Genomic DNA, 17,633 nt, shown 5'->3' on the forward strand with positions numbered 1-17,633 from the left:
TATTTGACTATAATTGTGCCTTCCTGTTTTATGCTATGCTAAAATATTTGTTATATTCTACTGAGCCGTTTACTTTATGTTTTGTATTCTTTTATATATTTTATTATTTCTTATTGTTGTTGCATTGTCGAGAAGGAACCTGCAAGTAAGCATTTCGTTGGACGGTGTATATATACCATGTGTTTCCAGTACATACAACTAATAAAAACCTGAAACTTGATGACTGAATCCTATGCATAATAGGTTTATCCGTCACTTATTTGACACTTAATTCGATTTTTATCCGACAATGTCTCTTAATTTTCTCATATAATCTTGTTTTATTATTTTGCAAAGATACACTTTGGGAAATGTAATAATGGTCTGGATGACAATAACCAGGTACGTCCCAGGCAGCGCTTTTCCTGATACAATCAAAGGAGGGGTGTATTACTGCGCATGCGCCATTGCAGTGGGGTTTGAGTTGTGTTTACAGCCCCAAATGCTGTTGCAGATGTAGCTAGCTAGCTAGTGCAATGTTATTTCAACCGTCTTTGGAATAAAACACAATTGTGGAAACAGGTAAGATATTCGACACTTATATGCATGTCTGTGTTAAATAAATAAGTCGAGTGTCTCCTCTGAACAGGACCATTTTAGCCTGGAGATATTTGAAGCTAATGGATCTGTGTTGTAAATAGCTGGCTACTGTAACTAAGCTAACGTTAGCTCAGTGGGCTGCCGAACGTCAACGTTCAAGGTTTGTGCATCTCTTTGAAGGCCGAGCAGTTTTGCTGACGGTTTTATGTCCAAAATAGACAGTAACGTTAGCTAGCTAGACATATAGCTAGTGTTCCTCCAACTAATGTTATGGCAATTAACAAAACATTTCTGAAGAAACTCAGGCATCACCAAGTTGGCTGGAGAAAGCAGAGTTATGTAGCTAGCTAGGCTAGCGGGTGTAACGTATGCTACTAGCTAACGTGTTCAGAGGTAATGCTTTCGCTGCTTGCTTTTCTCGGTATCTAGCTACAGTAACAATCTAACATTAGCGAGCTAGTTAGCTCTACCCGGTCCCAGCAAGCTAGCTACCGTTTATTGTACTCAACGGTGTGTTAACTGGATATGTATTTGTTTGCAGATACAACTACCGTGCTATAGTAACCTTACGTTGACGTTTTTTTGCAAATGAAGGGGACTGCTAAATTCGCTAGCTAGCTAACAGTAGTTGCTGGTTACAGTAGCTATAATATTCCATAATCTGTATTGGCAAATGACTAGTTAGCCAGCTAGTTAGTGGCCCCTTGATGACTTACAAGACAAGTGACCTTAGGGTACGTTATCACATAGCTTGGCACTGCAAGCTGTCAGATAGCCTATCTGTTACTGTTGTAACGTTAGATTACGTGTCAGGGACGTTAGTTATCGATGGTAAAACTGATTAACGACGACCATGGAATTTAGCCAAAGGGATATTAATTAATCCTCAACATTAGCACGTGCCGCATTTCTCTGGTGCCTGTCATTTGAAAGGAGAAGCCCTTTCTCCCCTTGGTGATTATGAGTAGTGGTAGTCATGGTATCGCAGCCCAGGCCAGGTGAGGTTTGTTCACTCACCTGAAATACAGGCAGCAGTCGACAAAACAACTGTACTAGTCACACACCCTCCTCCCCCTCATCCTGAACCATATTCAAATATTTGCATAAAAACCTGCAGGTGCTCACAGTAAGGGAAAGTTCCCTGGCCTACAGTTATCTATGATCAGTGTTTGTTGGAGTTGTTGTTGACTGTGTGCAGGTGTTTTGAAATCTCTGCCAGGCTGCAGAATTTCTGTAATTTTCCTTTGTGCAAATAGCTCACCCCACGTAGCCTTGAATGGTGTGTAACTCCAGGTATTGGCCTTGCTGTTGTTGCATTATGACCCTCCAGTCAGCCTGGCATTGGCATCTATGATGTGCATTATTGACAGCCATGTCATGGATAGGAGTCAGGTCATGACAGGACAAGGCTTGCGGCTTGCACCCTGGGAACTGTCACAAGTGATGTTCGGCGCTAACCTATTACTAAACAAAATAGTCAGTTGTTCTCCTGGAGGATGTCTCCTGAGTCATTCCACCTCAAAAAGCACAAGAAGTGGATTTCGTTACCCACCATCTCAGATTGTTCTGAAATCATTTATTTAGTTAAAAACAGTTAAGATTAGAATTCCTGAAACATTATTTTGTTAAAATATAATATAACTCTATGAAATTAAGCCTCATTTTTAATTTATAGGAATCATAAAATCTTCAATAAAAATAGTACCTAACATCCAGTTTGGACCATAATTCTTCCTAACAATGAGTAAGACATGAGAAATCCAATAAAATTATCAATAGCCACCTAAAGACCCCACACACCCACGCCACTCCCACCCGAACAACTAGAATACAGTATCAGTTCTCTATGTCTGACAAGTAGTATGGTGCTGCTGCTTGGAGTATTGCTTCTTCAACCTTTGTAATGTTCTCCCTGTGAATCTGGTGATGTTTTTTTCCCCTGTTCAGAGAAATTAGCCATTGAAGTCGCTTGCATTCTTTACCATAAATCAGTGTGAAAGTACCAAGTTCTGCCCACTAGCTGCCGCTGTTCCTGCTACTGCCACCACACCCTTTTATCCATTTAGCTGGTCTCTTGTGTTTATTAAATGGATCACAACATTTTGCAAACAATTAGCTTAATTTCTCAGAGATCAAACTATATTTCAACAAAATAATGTTTCAGGAATGCTAATCTTATCTGTTTCTAACTGCAGAAATGATTTCAGAACAATCTGAGATGGTGGGTGTCATGGCTTGCTGAAATGACATGGAAAGACCCCTATGACACCTGTCTGATGCAAGACACCTGTCTTGTTTTCTAAGCAGAGTAGACACATGACAAGTTTGTGTACTGTTACTGTATCCCTGAAGTAGCCTAGCAAGACTTTCAGTCAGGGAGTGTCAGTGTGGACATATGCTGTTGATTGATGGTATTGTGCAACATTTTCTACAAGGAAAGGCTATATGCCAGGCCTACAATTAGGCTACAGATGTGATTTAGCATGCAATTTTCCAATCATCCACTAGGGCTGGGAGATATGGCCAAAATATCATATCACAGTATTTTTCACATTTTTGACGGTATTTAATGGTATTTTAGGTTTTTGAATAATAAAAGTTCTAAATATGCTTCATGATTAGTGCATGATACTAGGTTGGCAACACATTCTAAGTGTTTTTAATGGAGCTTTCTCCATTCTGATTGTTTATACCAAATGTTGGAATATAGTGGGCACTTTGAATACAGTATTGTTTCAATCAATCAATTACATTTATTTATAAAGCCCTTTTTACGTCAGCAGATGTCACAAAGTGCTTATACAGAAACCCAGCCTAAAACCCCAAAGAGCAAGCAATGCAGATGTAGAAGCACGGTGGCTAGGAAAAATTCCCTAAAAAGGCAGGAACTTAGGAAGAAACATAGAGAGGAACCAGGCTCTGAGGGGTGGCCAGTCCTCTTCTGGCTGTGCCTGTGGAGATTATAAGAGTACGTTGCCATTAAAGCTAGATCGTTCTTCAAGATGTTCAATGATGACCAACAAGGTCAAATAATAATCACAGTGGTTATAGAGGGTGCAACAGGTCAGCACCTCAGGAGTAAATATCAGTTGGCTTTTCATAGCCAAGCATTCAGAGGTCGAGACAGCAGGTGCGGTAGAGGGAGAGAGAGGGTCGAATTAGCAGGTCTGGGAGAAGGTAGCAGGCCCAGTGAACAGGTCAGGGTTCCATAGGCAGAACAGTAGAAACTGAATCAGCAGCACGACCAGATGGACTGGGGACGGGTTCAGCCAGGAGTCGTCAGGCCAGGTAGTCCTGAGGCATTGTCCTAGGGCTCAGGTCCTCCGGGAGGGGAGGGAGAGAGAGAGAGAGAGAGAGAGAGAGAGAGAGATGGGAGAATTAGAGGGAGCATACTTAAGATCAGACAGGATACTAGATAAGAGGAGAAATACACCAGATAAGACAGACTGACCCTAACCCCCTGGCACAAAGACTATTACAGCATAGATACTGGGGACTGAGACAGTTTGACATGACAACGTCAGATACTGGGGACTGTTTGACATGACAACGAATGAAAAAGCCAGGGAGGTGTTATTGTGACAGGGTAGGAACCAAAGTGTTGGTCAGTGTTTCCCAGTGGACCCTAATTAGATGTTTTCTCTTACTTGATGTAGCTTTGATGTAGCAAAAATATGAATGCTTAGTTTATTTCTCTCTGATTTTAGAATACTGTTGCATAAACAACATGCTGATTTAGGCCTACACCAGCACTGTTATCAGGCTGGATTAGCTAGCTAGCTATGTTTGCTCTAAGTACATTTAGCTAGCTGGCAAGCTAGCCAGCTAACTAGCGATCAGCATTAGCGGCTAACATGAAAAGACAAACGAGCTGTTTGCAGACAGTAAGATACACAAACTAATAGTGTAATTATGGAACACTTGTGGATTTTATATGAAGAAGTAAAGTGGAAAGCAGCATCGTTGTCACCAACATTTGACCATGCAGACTGTCACTACGAGTGAACGACAACTAAAGGCGCCAGCATACTAGGTTCGGTTTGCTCCTAACAGAACTCAGCTAGTCGACGTGAACGTCTGTGCCTCGCATTCTCCCTTAAAATACCTTCACTTGAAAAACGAGAATAAAACGGCAATATTACTTTTTGTCCCTCTTGAGACACCATAGTATGTCCCTCTTGAGACACCATAGCAACAACATTGCCAATAACACTTCCTCAAAATAGTCAGAAATCTGTAACTTTTATGTTTTTGCTGAGGAGGTCTTAGTTGCACAATTTTATATCTAACTAAGATGTTTGGTGCAGTATTTCTCAAGTGAAAACATTTGCATGAGAACTAGTAGTCTCTCGTTGAATGACAACAAACACTTAATTGAAGAATCCCGTCCATAGTTCCCACTCCTACTAGGAATAGTACTGTTGACCAATCACCGACGAAGGGGCGTAGACTTCTTCTACCGAACTTCGACTTGCCTCAAGAAAAAATTAAGTGTGCGCGAACATCCGAAACAAAACCTCCCGAATCCCAAAACTAACCAAAACATAATTAGTCACAAAATGTCATCATAATATATGGCCGAACTGTTTAGACTGGGAAGCATGCGACGGGTGAATTCATTATGAAAACCGTTTATGAACCAAACGGAAGCAAACAGAGAAAACAAGTTTCTATTGGACAAATTCAGGTGGGTCCCGCATCGTTTCTTTCTGCTTGCTTCCATTTAAGTAACGTTTTGCAACATAATTGGCGGAATGAATATGCCCCATGCTTAAATGGTTGTGACTTGTGGTAGAGCAAAAATTGCTCTGTTTGAGTGACAGGGCGAGGCTTGGCGTGTTTTTGAAGGAGAGAGGAAGAGAGACGACTCAAGTAGCAAATGGAGTAATTGCAAGTAAACTATAAAAACAGACATTACACACGGCAGAGTGGCGTAACACATTTAACAAAACAAACATTAATATACTGTTATACAAGAAAGTGAAAACCCAAACCGGTCCGTGCATCAATATGTGTGACCCGTTTCAGGAAGCTAGGCACGTGTTGCACGTCACTACTTCACAGGAGAGGCATTTGAACGTACTTTCATGTGCCTTAATAACAAACTTGTATGCCATCTGTAAATACGAATACAATTGTTAAATTACCAACCTGGTTGGTTTAGCCACGGAAAAAGACAGGAACCTGATTGATCTGCCATGTAGCATGCTTCTGTCTATAACGTGAGCTGCTCCGTATGTGTAGGTAATCCTTGCTACCACAGCTGTTTTGAAAGATATAACGTTAGCCGTGGAGAACTGCAAAAGTGTTTCTACTGCTCTCAACAACAATGCTGCCCTGAATTTAGCAGGCACTATCGACAAAGATCAGTAGGAAACAGTTGTGATGGACTACTTTCTGCACACGGTCAGTGTGAACCGGAGTGACTTGACACAACGCAGGCCAAACAAGCTGTACAAACAAAACAGAGTTAAAGGCATCCCAGTCTGCAGTGAAGCATTCATCCATGTATACGGGTAAGAGTCTAGCTGCATTCTTAGATATTATACGTTTATAATTTAGTCAGAAAGTCATTTTCATTGCAAGTTAAAGCGTACTGTTAGCTAGCTAGTGAATGTTGTATGATTTTGCATTAATATTATTTGTATCTCAGAAACCATTTGCATTGCTAGTTATAGCATAATGTTAGCTAGCTAGCTAACATTGAACCTAGTTGGTTAGCTTTAGCTACCTGCAGATTCATGCTACAACATTTCATGCATGGTGGCTAGCTATGACAATCAGTTTTTTTATTGCTAGTAGTATGGTTTGGGGTTATGGTTAATTATTTAGCTAACTAGCTAGCTACATGTCTAAACAAAATACTCCACTTCGCTAGATGATGACATGACCCATCAACTTAGCCAGGTGTGTCTGGGGGTAATTACGGCCATCTATTATATTTCATGAACATGTGCACATGTCTAGACAATAGTGATCCATCCACTTAGCTAGATGTGGTTATAGAATTTATTTCACATGACCTATCAATTTAGACCAGTGTGTCTGGGTAAGCATCATCTAATAATTAGAAAATATTTATAAAATATTTGTATCTGGATACGTTCTATTTTTGATATCAGTACTATGCACATGCAAGTTGCAATTTCACTGTACCGTTTACGCCTTCTGTAGCCTGTGCATGTGACAAATAAACTTTATTTAATTTGATATAGTGTGTGTTTACCAGAGACGGTAGGGTGAAGAACAACATGACCTGCACCAATGTCAGATTGGGATATAGGCCAAGGACTAGATAAAGTGTATTTCTTTTGCTACATCAAACCGAATCGAGGTGGTCGGTCACATATAAAGTGCATTCAGAAAGTATTCAGACCCCTTTACTTTTTCCACATTTTGTTAGGTTACAGCCTTATTCTAAAATTGATTAAATGTGTTTTTTCTCTCATCAATCTACACACAATACCCCATAATGACAAAGCGAAAACAGGTTTTAAGAAATGTTTGCAAATGTATTACAAATAAAAAACAGAAATACCTTATTTACAGTATAGTATTCAGACCCTTTGCTATGAGACTCGAAATTGAGCTCAGATGCATCCTGTTTCCATTGATCCTCCTTGAGATGTTTCTACAACTTGATTGGAGTCCACCTGTGGTAAATTCAATTGATTGGACATAATTTGGAAAGGCACACACCTGTCTATATAAGGTCCCACAGTTGACAGTGCATGTCAGAGCAAAAACCAAGCCATGAGGTCGAAGGAATTGCAGCATTGAAGGTCCCCAAGAACACAGTTGCCTCCATCATTCTTAGGTAGAAGAAGTTTGGACCACCAAGACTCTTCCTAGAGCTGGCTGCCTGGCCAAATTGAGCAATCAGGGGAGAATGGCCTTGGTCAGGGAGGTGACCAAGAACCCGATGGTCACTCTGACAGAGCTCCGGAGTTTCTCTGTGGAGATGGGAGAATCTTCCAGAAGGACAACCATCTCTGCAGCACTCCACCAATCAGGCCTTTATGGTAGAGTGGCCAGATGGAAGCCACTCCTTAGTAAAAGGCACATGAGAGCCTGCTTGGCCTTTGCCAAAAGGCACCTAAAGACTCTCAGACCATGAGAAACAAGATTCTCTGGTCTGATGAAACCAAGATTGAACTCTTTGGCCTGAATGCTAAGCATTCATCTGGAGGAAACCTGGCACCATCCCTACGGTGAAGGATTGTGGTGGCAGCATCATGCTGTGGGGATGTTTTTCAGCGGCAGGGACTGGGAGACTAGTCAGGATCCTTGATGAAAACCTGCTCCAGAGCGCTCAGGACCTCAGACTGGGGTGAAGGTTCACCTTCTAACAGCACAAAGCCAAGACAACGCAGGAGTGGCTTCGGGACAAGTCTCTGAATGTCCTTGAGTGGCCCAGCCAGAGCCCGGACTTGAACCTGATCGAACATCTCTGGAGAGACCTGAAAATAGCTGTGCAGCGACGCTCCGCGTCCAACCTGACAGAACTTGAGAGGATCTGTAGAGAAGAATGGGAGAATCTCCCCAAATACAGGTGTGGCAAGCTTGTAGCGTAATACCCAAGAAGACTGGAGGTTGTAATCACTGCCAAAGGTGCTTCAACAAAGTACTGAGTAAAGGGTCTGAATACTTACGTAAATGTAATATTTAGGTTTTTATTTTTAATGAACTTGCAAACATTTCAAAAAACCTATTTTTGCTTTGTCATTATGGGGTATTGTGTAGATTGATGAGGGGGAAAAAATAATTTAATCAATTTTAGAATAAGGCTGTAACATAAAATGTGGAAAAAGTCAAGGGGTCTGAATACTTTCTGAATGCGCTGTATACTGAACAAAAATATAAAAGCAACATGCAACAATATCAACGATTTTACTGAGTTACAGTTCATATAAGGAAATCAGTCACCCACTGGGGAGCCAGGCCCAGCCAATCAGCATGAGTTTTTCTCCACAAAAGGGCTTTACTACAGACAGAAATACTCCTCAGTTTCATCAGCTGTCCGGGTGGCTGGTCTCAGACGATCCCACAGGTGGCATGGTAACACGTGGTCTGCGGTTGTGAGGCCGGTTGGACGTACTGCCAAATTCTCTAAACAAGGTTGGAGGCGGTTTATGGTAGAACATGAACATTACATTCTCTGCAACAGCTCTGGTTGACATTCCTGCAGTCAGCATGCCAATTGCACGCACCATCAAAACTTGAGAAATCTGTGGCATTGTGTTGTGTGACAACTGCACATTTTAGAGTGGCCGTTTATTGTCCCCAGCACAAGGTGCACCTCTGTAATGATAATGCTGTTTAATCAGCTTCATGATATGCAACACATTTCAGGTGGAAGGATTGTCTTGGCAAAGGAGAAATGCTCACTAACAGAGATGTAAACACATTTCTGCACAGAATCTGAGAGAAATAAGCTTTTTGTGCGTATGGAAAAATTCTGGGATCTTTTATTTCAGCTCATGTTGCATTTATATTTTTGTTCAGTATAGTAACATATGTTATCCTGCCCTGTCTTCCACGTAAAACTGTTTTAGTAGGTTATGATAGGGAACTGTGTAAGATCTCTTCATGAATATCCATTAACCACCCCGAGCCACTGTAAGCTTGTGGCTGAGTTCCTTCTTCTGAATAAGATGGTTGTCATCACCCTCACAATGTGATTCAGGGACTGTCGCCGTCTCTCTCTTTCCTTTCCTCTCTTTCTCTCTCTCCTCTCTTGTGCACTCGTGACTCGACTGTCCCAAGCTCAACTCTGTAACCCCCCCCCTTCTATCTCCCTCTCTCTGCCTTTAAATCACTGCAGCGAATGTGGTTGAAGCTAGTGTATGTGTTGCAAGCCTGAGTGCTCACATTCACGGTCTTCCTCTCCCTTGTGAGGTGAGGTGAGATGAGATGCAATGAGAGGAGAGAAGAGGAGAGCTCAGCTGGCCTGGCAGGCTTTAAAGCAGCCAGTTCAGCTGGAGAGAGAGTGGGAGGGAGTGAGAGTGAAAGAGAGTGAGAGTGAAAGAGGGAGAGAGTCGGGCACAGGGAGATAACGCCTCGTTCACACCGACAGCGTCATTGCATTTCGGTACACCAGAAGTACATTCATTTCCAATGGAACGCTGTATTTGCCTTGCAGCATTGCGTTGCAGAGGTAGTTGCAGTGCGTTCTGTGTGGTGCATAGTTGGATTTATGGAATGTATGCGTCAAACTGTATGCGTAGACGGCTTGACAGAAATGTTAGGTGTGTTGCACACATATCCTGATGATGCTGCATACTATTTTGCGCAATGACACTATCGGTGTGATCAAGGCTTAAGAGTCCCCCTACAGTGCCAGGACTGAAGACATAGCTGACCATCACTGAAAAGCCACTGAAAGGCTGTGACAGCTGAGTAGCGAGCCAAACCCTAGTAACCAACCTCCTCTAGTAGCTGTATCGAGTAAACCCTAGCCTAACTCCTCTAATAGTCTGACTGATGACCATTGTATGAGAGGCTTTATTAACAGCCCAGCCAACTATAGAAGATGTGGAACATCTAGAAATGTCAAGATGGTCCCTCTGATGGGATAAATAGATGGTGTTGTCATGGTGACAACTAGCTGACATGACAGCTAGCTAGGCAGGACAGAAGATAGGAACTCTTGCTGCATTAGCTCAGCAGTCAGACTTAGCATCACCCCCATTTACTTTCTTCCTATACATGCATTACAGCGAGAGATGGAGGGGAGAGAGAGAGAAAGTGAGGGAGGGAGGAAGAAAACATCAGCAGCTTGTATTTCAGTCTTTCTTGTTTGTGCAGTCTGTTGCTCTCCATTTAGCTGTAATGTCCTGAGGCCGAGAGCGAGAGAGGGGTAAAGGGAGAGCTACAGAGAGAGAGAGGGCTGCAGAGAGAGAGCTACACAGAGAGAGCTACAGAGAGAGAGCGAGAGCTACAGAGAGAGCACTACAGAGAGAGGGAAAGAGAGCGAGAGAGGGGTAAAGGGGGGCTAGAGAGAGAGAGGGCTGCAGAGAGAGGGAGGGCTGCAGAGAGAGAGAGAGCGCTGCAGAGAGAGGGAGGGCTGCAGAGAGAGAGAGGGCTGCAGAGAGAGAGAGGGCTGCAGAGAGAGAGAGGGCTGCAGAGAGAGAGAGGGCTGCAGAGAGAGAGAGGGCTGCAGAGAGAGAGAGGGCTGCAGAGAGAGAGAGGGCTGCAGAGAGAGAGAGGGCTGCAGAGAGAGAGAGGGCTGCAGAGAGAGAGAGGGCTGCAGAGAGAGAGAGGGCTGCAGAGAGAGAGAGAGAGAGGGCTGCAGAGAGAGGGCTGCAGAGAGAGCGAGCGAGAGGGCTGCAGAGAGAGAGGGCTGCAGAGAGAGAGAGAGAGAGAGGGCTGCAGAGAGAGCGAGCGAGAGAGAGAGAGGGCTGCAGAGAGAGAGAGAGAGAGGGCTGCAGAGAGAGAGAGAGAGAGAGAGAGAGGGCTGCAGAGAGAGAGAGAGAGGGCTGCAGAGAGAGAGAGAGGGCTGCAGAGAGAGAGAGGGCTGCAGAGAGAGAGAGAGGGCTGCAGAGAGAGAGAGAGGGCTGCAGAGAGAGAGAGAGGGCTGCAGAGAGAGAGAGAGGGCTGCAGAGAGAGAGAGAGGGCTGCAGAGAGAGAGAGAGGGCTGCAGAGAGAGAGAGGGGGGGCTGCAGAGAGAGGGAGAGAGGGCTGCAGAGGGAGAGAGAGAGGGCTGCAGAGGGAGAGAGAGAGGGCTGCAGAGGGAGAGAGAGAGGGCTGCAGAGGGAGAGAGAGAGGGCTGCAGAGGGAGAGAGAGAGAGGGCTGCAGAGAGAGAGAGAGAGAGAGAGAGAGAGGGCTGCAGAGAGAGAGAGAGAGAGGGCTGCAGAGAGAGAGAGAGAGAGGGCTGCAGAGAGAGAGAGAGAGAGGGCTGCAGAGAGAGAGAGAGAGAGGGCTGTAGAGAGAGAGAGAGAGAGAGAGAGAGAGAGAGGGCTGCAGAGAGAGAGAGAGAGAGAGAGAGAGAGAGGGCTGCAGAGAGAGAGAGAGAGGGCTGCAGAGAGAGAGAGAGAGGGCTGCAGAGAGAGAGAGAGAGGGCTGCAGAGAGAGAGAGAGGGCTGCAGAGAGAGAGAGAGAGGGCTGCAGAGAGAGAGAGAGAGAGAGGGCTGAGAGAGAGAGAGGGCTGAGAGAGAGAGAGGGCTGCAGAGAGAGAGAGGGCTGCAGAGAGAGAGAGGGCTGCAGAGAGAGAGAGGGCTGCAGAGAGAGAGAGGGCTGCAGAGAGAGAGAGGGCTGCAGAGAGAGAGAGGGCTGCAGAGAGAGAGAGGGCTGCAGAGAGAGAGAGGGCTGCAGAGAGAGAGGGCTGCAGAGAGAGAGGGCTGCAGAGAGAGAGAGGGCTGCAGAGAGAGAGAGGGCTGCAGAGAGAGAGAGGGCTGCAGAGAGAGAGAGGGCTGCAGAGAGAGAGGGCTGCAGAGAGAGAGGGCTGCAGAGAGAGAGGGCTGCAGAGAGAGAGGGCTGCAGAGAGAGAGGGCTGCAGAGAGAGAGGGCTGCAGAGAGAGAGGGCTGCAGAGAGAGAGGGCTGCAGAGAGAGAGAGGTACAGAGAGAGAAAGAGAGAGAGCTACAGCGAGAGAGGGAGAGCTACAGAGAGAGCGCTACAGAGAGAAAGAGGGAGCACTACAGAGAGAGAGCGCTACAGAGTGCTGCAGAGAACGAGAGAGCTACAGAGAGAGCGAGAGAGAGCGAGAGAGCTACAGGGAGAGCGAGAGAGAGCTACACAGAGAGAGAGAGCGCTACAGAGAGAGGGCAAGCTACAGAGAGCGGGCGCGCTACACAGAGAGAGAGAGCTACACAGAGAGAGAGAGCTACACAGAGAGAGCACTACAGAGAGAGAAAGAGAGGGAGCTACAGAGAGAACGAGAGAGCTACAGAGAGGTCAACCTACAAGGGCATGGGGTGTCTCATCCTGCGAAAGGGATTTTACAGGCATGCTGGGAACATGAGCGAAGACCGAACACAAGCTTTGGGTGGGTGGGTAATACCCAGGCGAAGGAGATGGGACTGTATGGAAGGGAGTTTAGTCCGACGGTAGTTATTCCTGTAAATCCACCATGGCTACTCCTGCCTCCAGTAGTTGATCTAGAAGTGTTGGAGAGACTACAGAAAGATAGGGAGGGGGTTGATCCAGCTGATTCCTTTAAGAGACGTCTGGAAACTATGTATCAGGATTTTGTGGCCATTTACACAGATGGTTCAAAAGATCCAAGGACATACTGGGGCAGCATTTGTAGTGCAGGAGTGTGGGGTGGAAGTCAGGAAACGTATTACAGATCATCTGGCTGTATATACGGCGGAGCTGATGGCCATACTGTTGGACTTGCAGTGGGTGGAGGAAGTTATGCCAGATAGAATAGTTATTTGCTCTGACTCATGTGCAGTGTTAATGAGTCTCCAGTCCTTTAGCTCACGTAGCAGACAAGACCCGCTTTATGAGGTGCTACAAAGGATTAAACAGATGGGTATTCAGATAAGATTTACTTGGGTTCCAGCCCATATGGGGGTGGAGGGGAACGAGGCAGTAGATGAACAGGCTAAACAAGCACTTAGTAGTGGGGATGTTGATGTTGAAGTGTCAATGAGCAAGGCAGAGGCAAAAAGACTGATATATACAGTGATGGTGCAGAGATGGCAGGAGCAGTGGAATAGAGATAATAAGGGAAGGCATTTATTTCAGGTACAGAGGAATGTCGGGGAGGGGAGGACGGCAGGAAGGGACAGAAGAGAGCAGGCTATTTTTACAAGATTAAGGGTGGGACACAGCCAGTTGAATAAGACATTAAATGTGATAGGAAAGCATCCATCAGGAAAGTGTGATTATTGTCAGGAAATAGAGACTTTGGAGCATGTATTGCTACAATGTGGGCAGTATCAGAGGGAAAGAGCGTCTTCTTGTGTGAATGTGTCAGTGCACATTTGTTTTCGGTTTCAGCCAGTGTATTGCGTGTGTGTTCGTGTCTGATTGTCCGTTCATGCATGTGACTGTTTAACCGTCCCATGTGTATGTGTTTTGAAGTTCTGCCTGGGTGCATCTGTGTTGTGTGTCTGTGTGTGACTTGAAAAGAATGACGCATCCATCTCACTTGGTCACTTTGTGTTCATGCACGTGAAGGCAATGCCGCTCAGTGTCCATTTTTTAAGAAGGTGCATTTTTGAACACCTGTAACTGCCATTTCCTGCAATCTAGAGCAAAAAAATTGCCTTAACTAACCACGTTTTCCATCCACAGCTTTTATGAGAGTAAATTCATACTGTCTAAAAAAACATCACGATAGCTGTGATAGAAGCGTGAAGTTTCGATTCAAGTGTTTAAGAGATGACTGCATCGGTCCGCATACCCCAAACCGATCCAAATGTAGCATGCGTCGTTCAGAAAATGTATTCAAATGTTACGAATCGACGATTCATTTTTGTTGTTGTTGCTCATATTAATTTATTTATACCTTTCGAAAATACCTAATGTTTTGTGACAATCGATGCATCCTCTCCTTCAGTGTCGAACTAAGCATGTAGCTGTGTTAATAGTCATTGATCAACAAGTCATTTAGCACGCCGACCACAGGGATATATCAGTAGCCTAGTCAAACTGCGCACTGTGCCCAGCTTCGTGCGCTGATCAACGCGAGGTAGGCGACCTGTTCCTGATCTTGCACATCTGCGTGGCACCTTCAACATTCAAATGCTAAAATGGCTTATTAGGCTTTTTTAGTTGAGTGACAAACTATGTAATTTCCTAGGTTATTGTTATCTATGCGCTGTTGAAAATTGTGTTTTACCGGAATAAAAGTAAGCTACTGGAGACACAACTGTCATCTGGTTATAGGCTACCTGCTGAATGGGGCTTTAGATTTGATTTTTATTGTTCAGTTTCACCATCAGCAATAGTTTGGCTAGTTTCGTTTTAAAAGATCAAGTCTGTATGGCCATTTTTAGATATACAGGGTAAAAATAATTTCATAACGTGTACAGCAATCACTTTGCGATGCTCACTGCATGGCCAAAGCAGAAGGAGAAAAGGAGCTCGCTAAAATTTCGATTTGTAGATGTGGGTGGAATCCAAAATTGTGCTATTTATTAATTGGCAAATTTGTAAACAATAAATATTGATACATTATACCCCCCCCCCCCAAAAAAATATAATAATAATCCCATTGCAAAATAATGCTTTTTATTTATTTATGTAAATACCAGTCGATGTAAATACATTTGACCGTCATGCTTATCGGTCTATAGTAGGGCTGGGCGATATGGGCAAAATTTGATATCACGGTATTTTTCACATTTATAATGATATTTTATGTTTTTGAATTACAAAAGTTCTAAATTTGCTTTACGAGTAGTGCATTACCCTAGGGTGGCAACATATACATTCAAAGTGATTTCAATGGGTCTCTCTCCATTCTGATTGTTTTAAACTGTTCAATTAAACTTCAACCCCAAACTATTTTCTGCATTTTCATCAATTTCTGCATTTCCTGCACACATTTGAGATAATTTCTACACTGCCAAATGTTGCGATTGGTCTAGCGATTTAGATCAAAACACTTGGGTGAACTGTTGGAATCATGGAAAAATAATGATTATTTTAATTCTATAATTAGAAGATAATAGTGGGCACTTTGAATACAGTGTTTGACATGACAATTAATGAAAGTGCCAGGGAGGAGGTATTGTGACAGGGTAGGAAGGAAAGTATTCGTCTGTTTCCTAGGGGACCCTATAATCTTTGGCTACATTAGGTAGCTAGCTAGCTAGCCAGGTAACTAGCGATTAGCATTACCGGCTAACACAACTTAGCCACAACTTGCTAAGAAAAGACAAACTAGCTGTTTGCAGATATACGAAACACAAACTAATAGTGTAATTATAGAATGCTTGTGGATTTATATTAATGGGCAAAGTGGAAACAGCATCGTAGTCATCAACATTGTTGCACGTGCTGCATTGACCATGCAGACTGAATGCAAGTGTCTAGTGGTCGAGCAACAACAAATGCGCTCCTTATAGAAGGTAAAGTAAAAACCCAAACCGGTCTATGCATCAATACCGGTATATAGTAAAATACGGTTAATTTGCATAATTTAGTGGAATTAAATTGGCCTGTGTATTTTTGTTATTCATCATGTATCTTATTTATCCAATTTAACTATCACACGCGCACAGCATACAGAGCCTATTTTGAGCTTGATTTCTCCTGCAACTTGCTACTGGAGTAAAATGTGCTTTTATAAACCCATTCATTGCGCAACAATTCTAAATGCAATCGCGTGTTAAAAACAGTTTTGGTGCACGAGTAAAAATAGCTATTTTTATTTCTCAGTTGGTATTGAAGCGCGCCTCCCATTCACCATGCATGCAACAGGCTATCGGCACGTCACTCACCATTTTACAATGTGAGCTGGAGGCAGTATGCCTTTTGAAAACATACTTAATTGTTTAAAACCTGAATGTTTTATTTCATGTTATGAGGCATTTCTTATCTTGTTTCGAATGAGCCTATAGGCAAAATCCAACCATGGAAACATGGAAGCAATTATTTTATAAAGACTTCATAGGCAGGGCTTGCGTTTCAAATTTGGGGAAGTTTAAAATATGTCCTACCATTTTACTGTTCTGCGTGCTAGTTATGATTTTCATATGCGCATTATCGTGGAACAGTTTAATTTCAATAACGTTTTTGTTTCTCAAAATCATTGTCACGTGGTTAATCATAAAAATCGGAATTAATCTAAAAGTAAATGCGAGAGCACCAGCCTCTGCCATATGGACACATTGATACACCGTGATCCATAGGCGGCTATAGAAATGAGCGCATGGAACTCAAAGCTTATAGGCCAATGCAGCAGTAGGCCTATAACTTCCATTGCTCTTTCACACCGAGGATTGGTGATTATCGAGGGGGAGATTGTTGGAAAGAATTTTCAAATAGCTTACTGTGAGGAACTATAGTTTTAATATATTAACATTCGCAATGGATGTTAATAAAACACTTTCATACATTTCTGCGCAGCAGGCCAGGTACTTCTATGCGTGCTCTTCCCTCAACATTATCTGGACAGAGAAACCAGCACTCCAAACAAAAGACAATTAAAAAATAGACAAATCTCGTAAATTATGGTTATGAAATAAACCAAAACTTGTTTCTCACAAGTGTAGCAGGGAGTGTTTCTCAATATGTATACTACCTTGCTCCACACACTCATGCTACCAGTGCATCCTCCAAGGACCTTCTCTTGAGTATGTTGTTGTGAGGACGAGAGTGTGGAGAATGCATAAAACATGACATTTGAGAAACCCTTATTAGGGTAATTACCTCACGCTGAACCTCCCCATTCACTGAACCTTCTTCCAGCCAGGCCAATGGCTACAATAGAGACTAAACAAGATATACACAAAGCAAACGTTTTACTTCATAATTATCAGCAAACTATATGTGAAAATGACCTAAAACTAATGTTATCTAAGGTAGATGTACATTTTTCGTGGGTAGCTAGCTATCAATTCTTCGTAGCTAGCTAGCTAGCCAGTTAGCCCAATTGACTTACTATGGACTTACCCAATAACACAGTGGCTCCATCATTCTTAAATGGAAGAAGTTTGGAACCACCAAGACTCTTCCTAGAGCTGGCCACCCGGCCAAACTGAGCAATCGGGGGAGAAGGGCCTTGGTCAGGGAGGTGACCAAGAACCCGATGGTTACTCTGACAGAGCCACAATCAAAAGTCACAATCAGTTGCATGGACTCACTCTGTGTGCAATAATAGTGTTTGACATGATCTTTGAATGACTACCTCATCTCTATACCTCACACATACAATGATCTGTTAAACACTATTATTGCACACAGTGAGTCCATGCAAGTACCTCAGTCGAGCAGTGAATTTCAAACACAGATTCAACCACAAAGATCAAGGAAGTTTTCCAATGCCTCGCTAAGGGCACCTGTTGGTAGCAGACATTGAATATCCCTTTGAGCATGGTGAAATTATTAATTACACTTTGGATGGTGTATCAATACAACCAGTCACTACAAAGATA

The 17,633-nt window shown here is 43.5% G+C and overlaps 1 protein-coding gene across 4 annotated transcripts in view; it reads left to right on the forward strand.

The window, feature by feature from the left end:
• The first annotated feature begins 462 nt into the window (after nt 1-462).
• LOC121582857 (rab GTPase-activating protein 1) overlaps nt 463-17,633 on the forward strand; it is a 142,620-nt gene continuing 125,449 nt past the window's right edge. For all 4 annotated transcript variants that reach the window (XM_041898996.2, XM_041898997.2, XM_041898999.2 and 1 more), the window contains exon 1: nt 463-561. The gene's annotated coding sequence lies outside the window, so the exon portion shown is untranslated. The remainder of the gene's footprint in view (nt 562-17,633) is intronic.

The sequence above is a fragment of the Coregonus clupeaformis genome, chromosome 15 (assembly GCF_020615455.1).
Source record: "Coregonus clupeaformis isolate EN_2021a chromosome 15, ASM2061545v1, whole genome shotgun sequence".
Taxonomy (NCBI): Eukaryota; Metazoa; Chordata; class Actinopteri; order Salmoniformes; family Salmonidae; genus Coregonus; species Coregonus clupeaformis.